Source organism: Lygodium microphyllum, chromosome 29 (genome assembly GCF_053477565.2).
Source record: "Lygodium microphyllum isolate KBCC chromosome 29, Lygodium_microphyllum_v1.1.10, whole genome shotgun sequence".
NCBI lineage: Eukaryota > Viridiplantae > Streptophyta > Polypodiopsida > Schizaeales > Lygodiaceae > Lygodium > Lygodium microphyllum.
Window position 1 is genome coordinate 1,611,221 of NC_141163.1, and position 16,388 is coordinate 1,627,608.

General features: G+C 40.9%; 1 long non-coding RNA gene and 1 other non-coding gene across 2 annotated transcripts; both read right to left on the minus strand.

Annotated features, from left to right (window-relative positions):
* Positions 1–8,612: 8,612 nt before the first annotated feature.
* On the minus strand, positions 8,613–10,905 carry LOC148010303 (uncharacterized). The gene is made up of 2 exons (XR_015689502.1): positions 10,594–10,905; positions 8,613–10,490 (listed from the first exon to the last, which is right to left on the minus strand). It is a non-coding gene; the product is annotated as an uncharacterized LOC148010303 (long non-coding RNA).
* Positions 10,084–10,167, minus strand: LOC148010304 (small nucleolar RNA Z196/R39/R59 family). Its single transcript, XR_015689621.1, has one exon. It is a non-coding gene; the product is annotated as a small nucleolar RNA Z196/R39/R59 family (small nucleolar RNA).
* Positions 10,906–16,388: the final 5,483 nt, after the last annotated feature.

Sequence of the window (16,388 nt, forward strand, 5' to 3'; positions counted from 1 at the left end):
GAGAGAGAGAGAGAGAGAGAGAGAGAGAGAGAGAGAGCTACAGCTCCCAACAAATCGATCGTCTTCCATAGGTGTTTTTCCCACACAACAAGTATATACAAACTTTTCCCCTAGTCTATTCTTGCTTTCTAGAAGTTTGTGTGGCTTAGCATGCCCAAAATCGTTACAACGATTTGATTTTTTGTATTGACTGAAACCACAACCATCAAAATCGAACGTGACTAATAGAGTTTGATCCCTGAGTTTGATTCCTAGAATCAAACTCAAACGTTCAATTTCGGATAATTGAACGCTCTGATTTTGGAAATTTGACCACTTGGACACCACCCCACCCGTTCAATCAAACATATGGCCTATTCACCTCGAACAATCAGACTCACCCAAACCACCTGGGAAACGGACAGGAATCAAACAAGACCAAGGTAGACTTAGACACTACAATCGAACGCAAAATCCAAAAATACAATCAGACCATCCTTACCTAAACATCTGATTCTAAGAATCAAACACTACAGAATCGGATCAAAATTCTAACATCATAAAAATTGACAAATCTAGCACATCCCGGGTGAAGCAAAACACCTCCCGTAACATGGAAATCCTCTGAAAGCCTTACAAGAGCATTTGACATTAGAAATTACAACTAGACGGCTAGAAATGGTCATTGACAATCACATCAACCTTTAGTCCCTCTTAAAGCCGTAAACTAACCTACAAACCCAATTAAACCTTGACTGAGCTGAAAGATGCAACACAGACCTTAGAGATCAATGAGAACGACTAGCAACTGAGTTTAGAGCTATATTCGATCGAGGACATAAATGAAAGTGCGGAAGATGCATTTACCATTTTGCCTTGCACCCCACTTTGTTTTACACTTGATGCGCACAAAGAAATGCTAAAAGCCTGATTTCGCACAATGTGTCGTGAAAAGCACACTAGCATCTAAGTGCTCATAACATTAAGGATTACTTTAAATAACAAGGAAATCACTCAAGATAAGAGAAGCTGAATGAAGCCACTAGTAGGAGACCCCAAACATTAAACAGTGCTCAACGACCCCAACTACGAAAGATGGCAAATCTTGAATCATCAAGCCAATTAGGGAGCAACAACAATATGCACGATTAGGAACACAACTCTACCGATGATGAGCTTGACTTGGGAGAATTCCTAATCAACACCCAACAAACAACTCGTGACTCAATATAACCTGAAAACCAAAATGGAGCATCGTGGTAGACCAATCGAGGACATCCTAGCCGATCTAGAGGAGGAGAGAAGGTTGGCAAGAAAAGCACTACAAAGCATGGTTTCCTACAACTGAGAGCAGCAAGCTCAAAAGCTAAGATAAATTAAAGAAATGTGTGAAGTCCAACGTGTCTTAGCTCTCACCAATAGAGCCAAGACAAGACTAAATGTAAAGAAAGAAAGAGAGAGAGAGAGAGAGAGAGAGAGAGAGAGGCTTAGAGACTGATCTTACGCTAAGCAAGCTTCTCATGAAGCAACTCTTAGACAACACAACTACGAAGCAAAGCGAAGCAACTCTAACGACTACATTTCTAGCAAGACTAGGAATCACCCCAAACTCTAGGAGCTAGACCAAGATACATGTGGTTGCTAAGCAACTCAACAAATATCAATCAAAAAATGACCCATATAGTTCCATGGAGCAATTTGAGCAAGTATGCAAGGCGAACAACCTCACAAACCTTGCTAATCCTAGCATGCACAAGCTTTCAAACATTGCCTAAGAGACAGGCAGCCGCGGTACACTAGTTTAGACAATGCCAAACACAATGACTTTAATACCCTCAAGAGTCTCATCAATAGATTCTCTAAGGTGGGATACTTTAACAATGCTAAACACAATGACTTTAATACCCTCAAGAGTCTCATCAAGAGATTCTCTGAGGCAAGATACTCTAAAAACCTCATCGTTAGGTTGATGAATGTCAATCATTAGAAGGACAAGAAGGATATCCGAGACTACATCACCCAAGTGTAGAGTCTCTTTAAGAGAATCCTAGCCGCCACATGCGACCTACAAAATGAGTGGTCTCCATTGTATTCATAAGTGGAATTCAAGGCGAAGAGCTTTACAAAGCCTTGGTGAGCAACTCAAACCTGCAAAGGGATGTGCTAGCTAGGGTCTTCGAAGAAGCCATACAAGTACATGATCTACTCAAAGAGAGGAGCTCAAGTTCCACAACCCAAGACATCACTGTCTCTAGAACCCAAGACAAGGGAAAGAATGTCTCTAGAACTCTCATTGTTAGTAAAAGATCCAATCAAAGCACCTAAGACGAGGGAAAGAATGTCGATCATCAGAGCCAAGAGTTAGCAGACATAAAGCTAGAGTTGGCTAAGGTGCAAAGAGATGATAGAAGCCCCACACGACCTCGTGTACAATGTGTGCATTGCGGAGGATACCACATTTCGACCGAGTGCATGGATCCTAGATCCAAACCTTATGTCAATGACGGTAGGGTTGGCCGTGATGCAATGCATTGCCAATTACCAAGATAGTTGCCATACCTATAGCCATACAATCAACCTTACTACCTAAGGAGTAGACTGCCACACTACGGAAGGGGAGCTCCACTAGCTCTTCTAGCACACCGAATGATTTAAAGCCAATTGTCCCTAGGATGCACATTAACTCCACAAGGAATACCTAGAATACCTAGATCCATCGTGATCCATCGACCGACGAAACGATGCTCCAATACATTTTGTAGAGAAGCCAAACAAGGATGAAGCATACGTAAACCCTTACATCTCGTATGAGGACGAGCAATCCCATCTTCATGAATTTCAAACTAGTGCCAATCATGGCATTAAGCCAAGGAAAAGGTAGAGATCTAGGAGAACAAAACCAAGAACCCATTGCATGCTAGTTGCGATCATCTAAGACACACCTCATCTCAATGTTCTAAAAGGAAGCAAACTAATCAAGAGTAGTTTGACTTGAGATACTCTGAGTGTGGAATCACACTCTTGTGTGCCAATTGCCTTAAGAAAAACCATCCACTAGTTTGATTATCATGTCGTCCGTAACATTGAGATTGTTTGGAGTTGAAACACTTGACGGTGAAGCCACACCAATTTTGTTGAATATCATGACCCAAACACAAGTAAAGCAGGCTGGTATTTCATTACCGAGACCTAGCAATCTCCATGCAACTTCCATTGGGGAGAAGTCGTAGAAGAAGGAAAAAGTGAGAATACAAGAATTACGCTTAACAGAGACAGTCCCACCACGTTACCAAGGGGAAGCAAGTCACAAATGCAAAAGCAGAGACATCTATTGCAAAATACCCCGATCCGAGGCACCAACTAGAAGTGGTTGATAAGGTCAAGTGGACCAAACAAGCCCAAGCACACCCAAAAGATACAGAACCCATCATGGAAGACAAAAACAATAAGCTCTATAGTATGAGCACACCAATCTTGCCTACTTTGTTCAAATCAAGAGATGCATCCTCAACCCATATAACAACAAATAGACAAAGCCTAGGCACCACAAGTAGACTAACTACCCAAGATAATTGGCAAAGGAGTGTAGAGCCTAACAAACAGCAAGTAGTTGACAACTTTCTCACGACATTGATATCAATCCCTATGACTTTACCTCTGGGAGAGCTACTCGGGTAGGACCCGACACTATGGCAAGGGTTGAAGGAATATGAAGAACATGATGAGCTTGGCATGACTCTCTCCTAGCCACAATGGAATAATGCACATACCAAGCTTAACCTTGAACTTAGTGCCCAAGTCTTCCCATGCGAATGCTTTTTGGGAAGGCACGGAGATGCATGCAATCTTGCCTGTCATTGCATTAGGGGATGCTACAAGAAAGGGAATTATAAACGCAAGAGTAGAAGAGTCAATGTACTCAACCATATGGAATGCATATGGACGCAAGACTTCTTCATGTTGCCCATCTCAAACATGCCCAAGTGAATTTGCAAGCATTTCTCATAGCGTTGGCAATAGATGCAAAAGTTTAATGAAGCTTAAATAAGTTATTTGCCCTCCGCTCAAAAAAAGGCTCTATTGGGCTTTTGTGGCTCTTCCAATTCAATCTATGTGCTCTCCATGTTCCCTAGTACCGTTCAACTAAGCCACCAAAGGTCTTACATGAAGAATCTATTAGAGGCCGTTCAACTAAGCCACCAAAGGTCTTACATGAAGAATCTATTAGAGGCCTTAACACATTTCAAACCTATGTCATCAAGGGAAAGTAAGGAAGCTTCAAGGTTGAATGTTCCACAAGCTACAAAATGATAACTCCATTGAAGATCAAGTTTAGCAAGAAAAACTTGTTCTTGTTACAAAGACCACATTGGCTAAGGGTGTGGATTTGGAGTTGAGCAACCTCTTCAACTAAAGGATGTTAATGGTAAGGATTTGACATCATCCAACATTAAAATATTCTGCCTATAAATGATTGGACTAATAAGGGACAAAACCTAAACTAAGAGACTGCACAATTACGAAATCCTCCTCCAAAAGTTAGCAACTAAGACATTGAGCTTTGCTAACATGTACGCCCCACTAGTTTTCTTCTTTTTTTTTGGTAATGCATTCTCATGATATATTGAGTAGTCAAAAAGAGTTTCAACATATGTTATGCCCCATTAGATGGTTTGAGTTACAACTATCAATCTGACTCTGAACTTGATACAATACAAACAAACCATATTATGCCTTAAAAGTGACGAGTATGGTCAATGTCATTTCTAAGCAAAGGTATGCTTCAAATGGAAGCCAAGGTGCAAACAACTTCTAACAAGAGGATGGAATTCACATGGGAAAAATAATTATGGTTGGTTCTTGCTTATGCAAACAAAATGGCTAGAACATAGAATGGCTAGAGCTTTTGACATTGGTTGATTGAACAAGAGCATCTAGATAGGGCTTTCTAGAAATGGGATAAAAAATGGGATTTTGAAGATGTATAGGCCCATGGGTAAAAGCTCCATAAGTTCAGAGAATCCACCTCCACACAAGCACACCTACATTGTCCCTGGAGAAAATGGCCAAGAATCGAGTTGCCTAACCTTCAAATCATACCAACCCTTTCAATCACAATCAACAAATATAAAGGTAGAAGCTTAGTACTCTCTCAAATGGGATGGGAATTATATGAATACAATCAATATAGATGGATTCAACCAACGCCAATCAAGAGCAAAAACATGGAAGGGATTAATATAGATGGATTCAACCAAAGCCAATCAAGAGCAAGAACATGGGAGGGATTAATGAACTCTCATCTATCAAAGGGTTGATGGGTCGGAACTTCAATATGGTGGTAGACCTCTAGGATGCATCTTTCCTTTCCTCCTTGATCCAAGGTGAGGAACTCAAGGCTTGGGACATCATTCCACTTCAAGCCAATTTGGACCAATGTAAAAGATCACCTTTAGTAGAAAACATTAGTCTAACATACAGCTCTCTCAATCATAGCAATTGTTCATGACTTTTAATAGCATCTTTTTCATCAATTCCCCATCATTCTAGAGCAATCACACCTTACAAGATAGTGATGCGGATAACTTGTAATTTCTTATAAGATCAAAAGGGTTTCTACTAAACTTGAGGAAACTATTGTGTGATATGCACTTGTGGGATAATTTTGCCAACAACCCAATATTGCATAACACCCTACCGAAAGCTTGACTATGTAATGTGGAGAATCTCAAAGAGGCAAACAATATTTTTGACAAAATGTCCAGACAAGCCTCTTTGAGGAAACAAAGCAAAAGATAAAATCATTATATTAAAACAAAGCTAGCTAATTAGGAGGGCTACCCAAGTTAAAGGGCTAGAAAAAGCTTGGTTTGTCTACAATAAGACATTGATGTGACAAATCCACATTGCAACTCAACAAATTTCATGAAAAGCGCCATCCAAAGGAGAATTAAAGAGAACTTAATCATGTTAGAGAGCTAGAAAAAGCTTAGATTGTCTACAATAGGACATTGATTTGACAAACCCACGTTGCAACTCATAAAATTTCATGAATGACGTAGTGCAAAGGGAGAATTAAAATAACTCCATCATCTTAGAGAAAAGGATGATTAGTTAGCATTATTGACCTAGAAATTATCTCAATGTAGAAACTACGTCAATATTTCCTTGGTGGTCATTTTGCCTCAAACACAATATATAACATGTTCTCCAATGCCCTTCTTACCAAACCATTTTCCAATTACACAAGAGTACATTAACACACAACAAAATCATTGCTTCACAAAGCACTTTAATTATGTATATCATCATTGAACAATGGACTAAAGCCTCAAATCAAGAATTTGTCTTCTTGAAACTGCATATGCAAAAGACCTTTGGCAATGTGGAGCCCAAAATCCTTCCCACATCAAAGGATCAAATGAAACAACATTCTCTATGAATCAAGACATGCCACAGTGGATTTAATGCCACCCAGACATATTTTTTCACTCTACAATGCAATAAGTGATTAAAGATATAATTAAAGTATCATTTTGGATGATACTAATGAAAAATAATTTTATCCTTGCTTAGTCATATTCAAGGTAGATATCCAACATGGGATGTAACATTTCCTCAAGGCTGATTGATAGAACTCAAGCTAAGGAATTGTATTATAACAGCACAACAAATTTCGTTTAATAAATCTTTTTATTGCTTTGTCGATGGTCTAAAATTAGGTTTTCGTGAGGAATTAGCCTGTCTATCCTTTCCACAAAGCAAAAATTTCTACAACACAATAGGTTGATGAAACCCGCATTACATTTTTAGGGGAGTAAAGGTCTTCTATGAAAGTGCGCCTCATCCTGTATTTTCTTTTGATTGAGAGGACAGTTGAGGAAAATGAACATACGATTGAGATCCAAAGTGAGATGGTTTATTGGTAAAAGGATGTGTCCGTCACACCATGTCAAATTGCCAATTTTCAACATCTTTGTCTACCCCGTTTTGAGCTTTTATTTGCATTTGATTCTCTATAGCTAAAAAGCACAATAGGCTAAGGACTCCCTGAATTGGCAAAAAATATTAAAAGCCATAGTAGAGGTGGTGATGGTCTGTGTGTTCTGTTTTGGATTTGCTGGCTCAGTAGGGGTCCTAGCATGGGTGATTCCTAGCGAAATCTTCTCGCACGAGGTACGGACAGAAGGCCTGAGTGTGACAGTGGCTGTGAACATGCTGGTAAAGTTTGTGATAGCGCAGACCTTCCTGTCCATGCTCTGTGCATTCAAGTATGGCATCTTCTTGTTCTTTGGTGGCTGGCTGGTGCTGATGGTGGTGTTTGTGGCCCTCCTGATGCCCGAGACAAAGGGCGTGCCCATTGAAGCTATGGGAGAGCTCTGGGCAACACATTGGCTTTGGAGGAGGGTAGTGCCTCCACTTGAATTACCACCTGTGTATAACACGGGTAAAAGTTCACTAGGCCACATCCCTTGAAGATGGCAATAATAGTGTATAACAAGGGTAAAAGTAGAAAGGCCTAAAACAATAGTGCTTGTTACTGCATGAGAGTTGGCATGTAATATGCAACTGATATATTATCCATGGTTATTATCCATATTGTAACAGACAAAATTTGTGAAAATTATTAGGCAACCTACTCACGACAATGGAGCTAGAATGCTCTCACATCGGCACAAACACTTGTTGTGGGCACAAACTTCGCAACATATTTTCATGCTTACAAGAGAGTTGGATGTTAGGATATCTAGTTGATTTGGATTTGAGGCTTAGAATTTGTTGATGACTATTGACTTAAGTACAATCTATAGAACATTCACCAAATCTCCTTGTGAACACAAAGAAGATCAATTACTAATCGACCCTTGAATCCATATACTAAAAATTTTCCCAACATATCAAAAGTAGAATAGCAAAAAAGGAGTGAAAGCAAAGGTTCAGTACGCTCATTAAACGTATTTATTATTTTAGATAAATTCTCTCGTGCTGCGGTACTCCTCTCTCTACATGTGGCAGTGTCCTTCATGCAGTGTATTTATTATTTTTTGCCAATTTGTCTACAAATATGTCGAAGGAGGACCAAAAAAATGTTAGGTTGCAAACTTCATCCGAAATTCAAAGACACCCATTGAAGGACGTAAAGTTGATTAAACTTTGTAAATTGGCTGACATCTAAGGTGAAGAAAAATATAAGCTCGCGTATTTCCCCGTCTATGGATGTTCTGTAAAAGGACAAGAATAATGGTGGGTTGCAACTACTAGATCCTAAATACAATGCTAACCATCCCAAAAGGCAAATTTGGAAGAGCCGGTTGATAGCAAATTTCTCTTTAAGAGCATCTCATTTATCAAAATAGGAGATTTAGTGCACTTTTTGGCCTTGGGCCCTTGCTCTCCCAATTGCAAATATGGTCAAGAAAAGAGGCATGGGCTTAGATAAAATGGGATACTTGCCATAACATCAAAACCAACAATGAAATAATACTGCAAGAGATGGTGCATTATGACAATCAAAAGTGTGAAGGTTTCCAAACCTTGGCCAAAAAGCGATGTAAATTTTAATAACCTTGACCAAAATGGCATTTGGGCTAAGGATATGTAACCCAAATTTTTCAATCACCCGCTAAACATAATTGAGCAAAATCTTTGGACATCAAAATTGAGCAGATGCATTCCAAATTTTGAGATAGGATAAAACGGTGCTGCCAAAATAACACCACTAGCAGGAGCAGAAATTGATGTTGATTTAGCAGTTTGTGCATAGGATTACTTGCAGTAAAGCCACGAGCTTCGCAATTGAACCACGGAGCTTCTCTCTGCTACATGGCCCAAAGGTTCAAAAATAAGACAGACAAGGTAAATGCAGCTTTCTCCAACGCTTTTGCTTGTAATTACTCTCATTTCCGCAGTTTGCAATGGCTTGTCAGGATGATCTGCTGGTGTTGAGATCAGCAACGCCCTAAACCAAAAATTTCACAGTTTGCAATGGCTTATCATAAGACTACTGGCGTTGAAACCTTCAACGTCCTTAATCAACATGGGAGAGCTTCCTTGAACGGGATGGGGACATAAGAGATCGCTATCAATGTGCGACAAGTAAGGAAGAATAGGAGAGTCCAAAATGCTATAAAGAAACCTCTGCTATAGACTCCTGGGATTAGCCCTCACGTTCAAACTTCTCCTACAATTTTGCATTGTTGATTCCTTCCCTCACGTTCAAGTCAGTGCAGAAGTTCGGACCTTTTCTCTGGAGGTGCAAGGCGTTAACCCTCCCAATAGAGGTGAAGAATCTCCAATTACAATAATCACCGACATCAGATTTGTACCGGGGCCGACCCAGAAGTCTAGCATGATAAGAACACTGAATAGTCGTTTCTTTACCTGCTTGCTAAAACTGCATACTTAGCAAAATTCAACCACAACCGACGAACTTCAGCTACTTTCAGGGGCCTTACTAAACTTTCAGAGGCTTTTCCTCTACAAAGCAAGCTTCCCCGTGCCGTATTCCATGAGACAATCGTTGCTACTTCCTCTGCTTTGTGCTCATGGACGTAAATGCACGGAACTTCCGACAGTCTTAACTGTCTGCAAAAGAGCTCGACAACAGCAATCTGGTTCCATGCGTGATCATATTCGTTCAAGTGCATACATTGGCTTACGGTTTACTTTCGATTCGGTAGCACTTTAACAAGAGCAAGTGCAACGATCCCTTAGCATAATCCTTATGCACAGAACTACCTAGCGCTACCGACGACATTCGGACACAACAGACCCATCACCACCATCACACGAATCGCTACTTCTAGAATGCTAACGACTCATTTCACAACCAGACGAATCAGAAGGTACAGTCAGACCAGCACTTCAACAAATCCGCCTTAAAACTACTCAATTTGGTCCCGGATGCTGTACTCGATAAATGGAGCACAGTCGGGAAACAGAGAGCCTATCAAGTACGTTAGACCCACATTGGCTGCTCAGCTAACCGCATCAATGCTTACTCATAGAGATCTCGTACTTTCCAAGTGCATCTGATAATCATCATCGCAGCCAAACTCGGTTTAGCAACAGGCCAATAAAGATTCTAAAAACCAAGTTTAGAGCGGCAGCTTCAGTCGAAAGATGGTGATTATGAATAAAAATCATGGTAATCATACCTTGGTGATAAGAACTACATCATGAGCTGCCACTCAGAGTCACAACACCTAAAGAACTGGTATTCGTAACGCCGTCAGCTGGTAGTGCATGTTATGGGGTCATCACAGGATAATACAGAACAGGTCTGTAAAACAACTCGTCATCCGGCACAACGAAAAAACTCGCCTCGCATATATGCAATGCGAATGGAGATCAGCCAAACACAAATGTCGAATCCTCACGGCAACACAGGCCATAGGACTGGGGCGACAAAGCGCATCATCATCTCGCATCCACATCGCTTACTACCATCCATACTGACAAGAAGACACTCTAGACCCTAGCGAAGCCTAATCCAGAGGCATAGGCTCGTCCTATCACAACGCACGGGAAGCGAGCAGATTCGGAATGAACGGTAGAATCAAAATCTGCGCAGCAAAGATAAGTAACAGGAAGAAGGAGCAAAGGGCTTCCAACCTGCGTCGCAGCTGCGGATGCACATGGGTGTAGGCTTGCAAACAAGGTGCCTCTGTCAGAGGGAAGATCCAGGACACCAGATACCAGCAAGCCATTCGCCCTCTAGAGCATGGAGCCAGGCTACAGAGGAAGTGCAACCGAAGGAAGTTTATATGTGGAGACTAGGGTTTGGCTTTAGGGTTTCAGCCCACTGGTACTAGGGCTGCACACGATCTTAGAGCCATGTCGCACCACCCAAGGTTCCCCCACAACCATGTGACTCCCAACGGGAGTGGGTTAAGCTTAGTCCCTCCCTTGCCTTGCTCACCTTGCTAGCACCTTCTCAAAAGCAAGGGCTAACTCCATGCTAGCAAGGTGAATGGCATTGCCCATTTGCAATTGACTATGCAATAGCACTTCTTCCTCGCAGAAGCGAGACTCATGGGAATGATTTTCTTTTCAATTTTAAACTTGAACCTTTCTTATTCCAATGCCGATTGTGACCTCCATATTAGGTGCATCTTGTTGCTACCATTTTGCCCATGCTCACCTTTGTACAACTAGGCTCTTTAAAAAACATAAGGATTGTCACCAAAGAGTAGCAACTTATTCAACAAGATAATTGCCTATGCAATGGTAGTAGGTTAAGGAGTCAAATCCTATGATTTAAGCGGCTTTGTGGTGCCTTTACCCTTAGGGGTGTAGAGATTGGGATGAAGCACAATCAAACATTTCCAAATTTATGCATTTAAAAAAGAAGAGTATTGTATGTGTGCACCTTTGTGGGGTTGTCTAGAGGTCAAGTAAGTATAGAAGTGCCATGGGTAGGGGCTCATACTATAACACCTAATAGTCCCCCATTGAATCCTTTGGGACGTTTTGATTTTTTTTTTAACCAATAGAACCTAGCTATAAATTAAGAATTCGCAAAAGAGTAATAATGAAGGGCCAATAGAGTAACACTCTAGAATGCATTAGTTGAAGGTTTCACAAAATTCAAAGTGTAAAAATATTTACGTGACTTATATTAGACCTATATCTATGATATAAGAATCTATATCATAACTTCAAGTTGCTAAAAATGATGCATCTTTTATGCAAATTGATCACTAAATTGAAATGGCATGCTCTCAGGGGGTGTCACTTATTGGCCCCTTGACCTAATGAGAAGATTAGCATGAAATTTGCTTTGTTTGGGGATTCAAGTCTAGGAATCGATGAAGAAAATCTCAAAGTATGGTTTCTCATTTAATGCGATGATGATCAAGTTATTTGGAACTAGAGGAATTTTATGATTTTTAAGTGGTTTAATTTATATGGAAGTTAACAATTTGTTTGGAATTTTGACAATTTGTCCAAGTTAAAGGAGGATATCTCGATTCTTCTTGGATGTCAGAGAAAGAAAGCCCAAGTGTTCAAGTGACTCATAAAAGGCTCTCTAGAATTTAAAAGCGGTTGCTTTTCTAGGCTTTGTGGACTTATCCATGTTGCACCTTCGTGAGATGTTATAAATATTCACTATATTAATATGATATGCATTATCAAACTAATAGTATCATTATATGCTAATTCTAGGGTTTGCCTTTACTTTAGGGTCCATTAGATTGATACTAAGTTCCACCAAACTAGTACTAGTGCTTTTCTAGGGTTTTGGCTTGCTTGATTCCTTTATACCGATACCATTGTGCCCTTAGGGTGGGTTCACATAACGTGAATAACTTTTTAGCCCTTATTTTTGCATTGCAAGTATTTCTACAACTACTAAAAAAGTTTCCAAGTAGGGATAGGTTTTAGATAGCATATTATTAAAAAAGTGAAATCGGGTTGTTCAACCAATATTTCCACACTGCCTTTGGACAAGCTTACACAAAACAATCTTCCTCATCATTCTAACTCTGCCAACAAAGGGTCTTTAAAACAAGGCAAATGAAATAATTGTTAACGAGTTTTTGGAAGTGTAAAAACATTGGACATTGTAGCCACATATTTTTTGGAAATTGTACCAATTATTCAAAGCCTTGTATTAACTTTTCCAAGAGCTGATCTCTTCTCCTGTGCAAATTGTCAACAATAACATAGGAAAAGAGACTAAGAATGTGGAAAAGAGAGAAGGCCTGTGAAGTACCCAAAGATTGGACAGGATGCTCAGGGAAAGTAAAAACCCTAACCCTAAAATTCATGTATAAAAGTGACAAGTTTGAATAGAAATGGTTATGCTTGTGTGTGCAAACTTGGTTCTCTACTTTCTTATGTTGTGTAAGAGATAGTGTGTGCGAGTGAGATGAGGGATAAGGAGAGTGAAACCTCTAGTCTCCTCTCAAGTACTCTCTCATGCCTACCATGCTACCTCTAACATGACGAAGGCTGTAGAGGGTTGAGGGGCAAAGGAGTTTGTGTGAAACTTAGACTCAAATTTTTTTTTGTTATTATGATTTTGGCAAATGTATTGTATGCAAATCATGGAATTGACAAGTGGATTTCACTATGTCTAGCGTTGGACGCATTAAGATACACACTTTTCTTGCAAATCTTTTCACTTTTACTTTTAAAACTTAGTACCAATAACATCCTCTCTTGTACATAAGTGAAAGTGTGTGACACAAGAGAAAGAGAGAGAGTTGTCTAAATAAAAATATTCATTAATTAGTTTTTCATGTACAATTGTCACTCATGCCTTCTAGGGCGAGAAGGGGCAAGGATCTAGTTGGGGGTCTTGTGTACAAGTAAATGCACTGGAAGGAGGAGGAATCTATGATTACACATATACACACGTTAAGAGGTACTTTGATGATGGAAATCATCGTGTGAAAAGGGGGGCCTCGAAAAAAAACTGCCTGGAAAGAGAGGCTTCGATCCTTGGAAAAGGCTGTGTGAAGGGGGTTCGAGTTTTTTGCATACCTCAGGTGAACAAGGAGCTTAGCCCCTTAGTGCCAATTTTTATATAAAAAGCAAGTGTGTTGCTTTTGGTAAGAGGGAGGCGGCTTACCATAATAAGGCACCTCCCCTCTCAATCATCTCCATCATCATTATTATAGTCATTTCTTCGGCCTGCAACATGCCCCACCATCACCTACTCTCCACCATCTCTACCTATGGGCATTCCTCCATGCCACACAATGTTGCAATCCACCTTAGAGCCACTATTGGGCTGCTAACACCCTACCCCACTCTCCACCGTCTCTCCTACCATGCCCAACCCAAAGCTATCACCCAAGTAGTCGACAACCTACCTTGCCCCCATCGCCTTTGTCATTGCCAACGCCTTGCTGTAGGTTGCCCAAAGATTACTGATGCTTTTGCCACCCATGCTAGCCCCCATTATGTCCACCCATGCTATCTAAACCACCCCTGTCATGATGCCACACTATGCCCAGAGCCACCACTATTGCAAGCCCTGCACCCACTATCATCATCATCATCATCCTCTTGACCTTCCTCACCATCATCATCAATACCCTCTTTAATGTCATCACCCTCTCTTCACCCTCTTCACCTATCTTGGTCATCTTCACCCCCATCGTCATCATCGTCTCTTCCACCGTCATCATCCACCTCTTGCCACCATCATCTTCTTTCATACTATCATCATCATCTTTACCCCCATCTTCTCTGCCACCATCACCTACACTCCCGCCACCAACAGTAACTTCCACCACCATAATCATCACCCTCATCATCACCATTGTCATCATCATCTTTGGCACCATCATTACCATCATCATCATCTTCTATGCCATCATCCTTATCTTCACTATCATCTTCATCACCCATGTCACCATGCCATCATTGTGAAGGAGAAGGAGCCTTGCATTGCCACACTACACCGAGAGAGAGAAGAAGAGAGAGAAAAGAAGAGTCACCATTAGAGGAGTAACCCATGGTTGCCAAGTTAAGAACAGCAGCGCCAAGGATGCCATGGCAACCCAGCAGCAAGTAGAGTTTTTAACAACCCACACGTGAAGTTATAGAGAAGTAGAGAACCTGTGACTAGTTGGGAACCCACCACATCTTCTCAGTGACTCTCACTCCTCCCAGTGGGGTGAGTGATTGGCCAGAGAGGAATTTTGTTGTGAGATAACAACCTGGGCACTCAGGTATGATTAATGATTGCACAATTAAGGAAAAAGGTTCCCTAGTGCATGCATGAGCAGTGAAGGCTTGGCACTTTCATCTTTTGTGTTGGTGCATTGATTGCTACATACACTTGGGCATAAAGAAAGGGCAATAGAATTGTATAACATTGTCTTTGAATTTTTGGGTAAACAAGGGGTAGTATTTTTCTTCTCTGTCTACACATTGTGTGTCTGTTGTCATACATATGTAGCCTCTTGAGCATAAGACTCTCCCCCCTCACACACTTGGCCATCCAACCTATAGGGCGATAGGATTGGCAAGAGTAGTAAAGCCGATGGATGCTTAGTGCACCACTACTACACCTCGGATTTGGAACCACATAAGCTCATTTGCAAGTTCAATTGACTCACTAGATAACATTTTAAAATTGGGCACCTCATGGTGACTCGCACCACTCACACATAACATGTTGCATGTACACTTGGTGCCTCCAACACGAGCCTCATCTCCCCCTCCACAACCTAAGTCCAACCCAATGGGATGGAAGGACAATGGGAAGTGAAGTAAGGAGAGGGACGACCTATATGGGGCACTGAGTGTCCAATCAATCACACATAAGTGCATTCACCTCACATCCCACTGTGCATGGCAACATAGTGTGCATCCAATTGCTTGAAATGTGCATCCATATAGTACATCTAACCTTAGTAGTGCACCCACTGCTACACAACGCTTCCACCTCCATCACTCACTATGCATCCTTTTAGACTATAGTAACTGGTGCACATAGAATGCTCATGATCATATACATTCACAAAGGTTCTCTCACATTGTGGTGTGCGTCCAAGTGGCAAATCTCCTTCTCTACAACCCTAGTCCACCTAGTGGGATGGAAGGATGATGGGAAGAGAAATAGGAGAGGGGCAAATGGGCACATACCACCATGTGCAATCAAGTGCATTTGATCGCACACTGTGTGCATTCGACCACACACAACATGTATCCGACCACATATAAAACACACTCACCTTATAGAGCATCCATCTTTTCAGTGTGCATCTAGTAAAGTTCATCTTCTACTTGTGCACCCATCATAGTGCATCCATTATTGTCTCACCACACTCACCCAACAACATTGCATTGTGCTTCTACCACATGTTGAGAACCTAGTAACCCTTAGTCTACCTTAGGTGACAACCAATACATCCATTCACCTTGTTTATTCACCCATACATGTGCATCCACTCAAGGATTATGTAGCTCCAAACGTGGCTTTTGTTAAAGCTACATAAATTGACTCTCCAAACCAATTGTGTAGTTTAGGCTTGGCTTAGTAATCATCAAATAGATAAGGTTGCCCACAATCTTTCGAAACATAGTGACATCCTTGATCAAGTCACCCTCATATGTACAAAGCTTAGCATTCATATCCAAATATATAGAAATAGGCAAGTGCATTTACCTCTATCCACAATACTTTTTGCTAATAGAATTAGCCTCATAACCATTGAGTGCATTAAGCCATCCACACACACAGTGAAACACAAGGAAACATGAGCAACCGTACGTGCGAAACTGTGTGCACTTGTGTGCATTGGAGCATATTGATGGGAACTTGGGTAAATCTGTGAAGTTTTGTTGTGCTTCAACCATATCCATAACTTTAGGCTCCAAAACACCTAGGATCCTACGACTTGCAAATAGCTATTCGGGAAGTAATGCTTGTCGACATACTCTGAGAC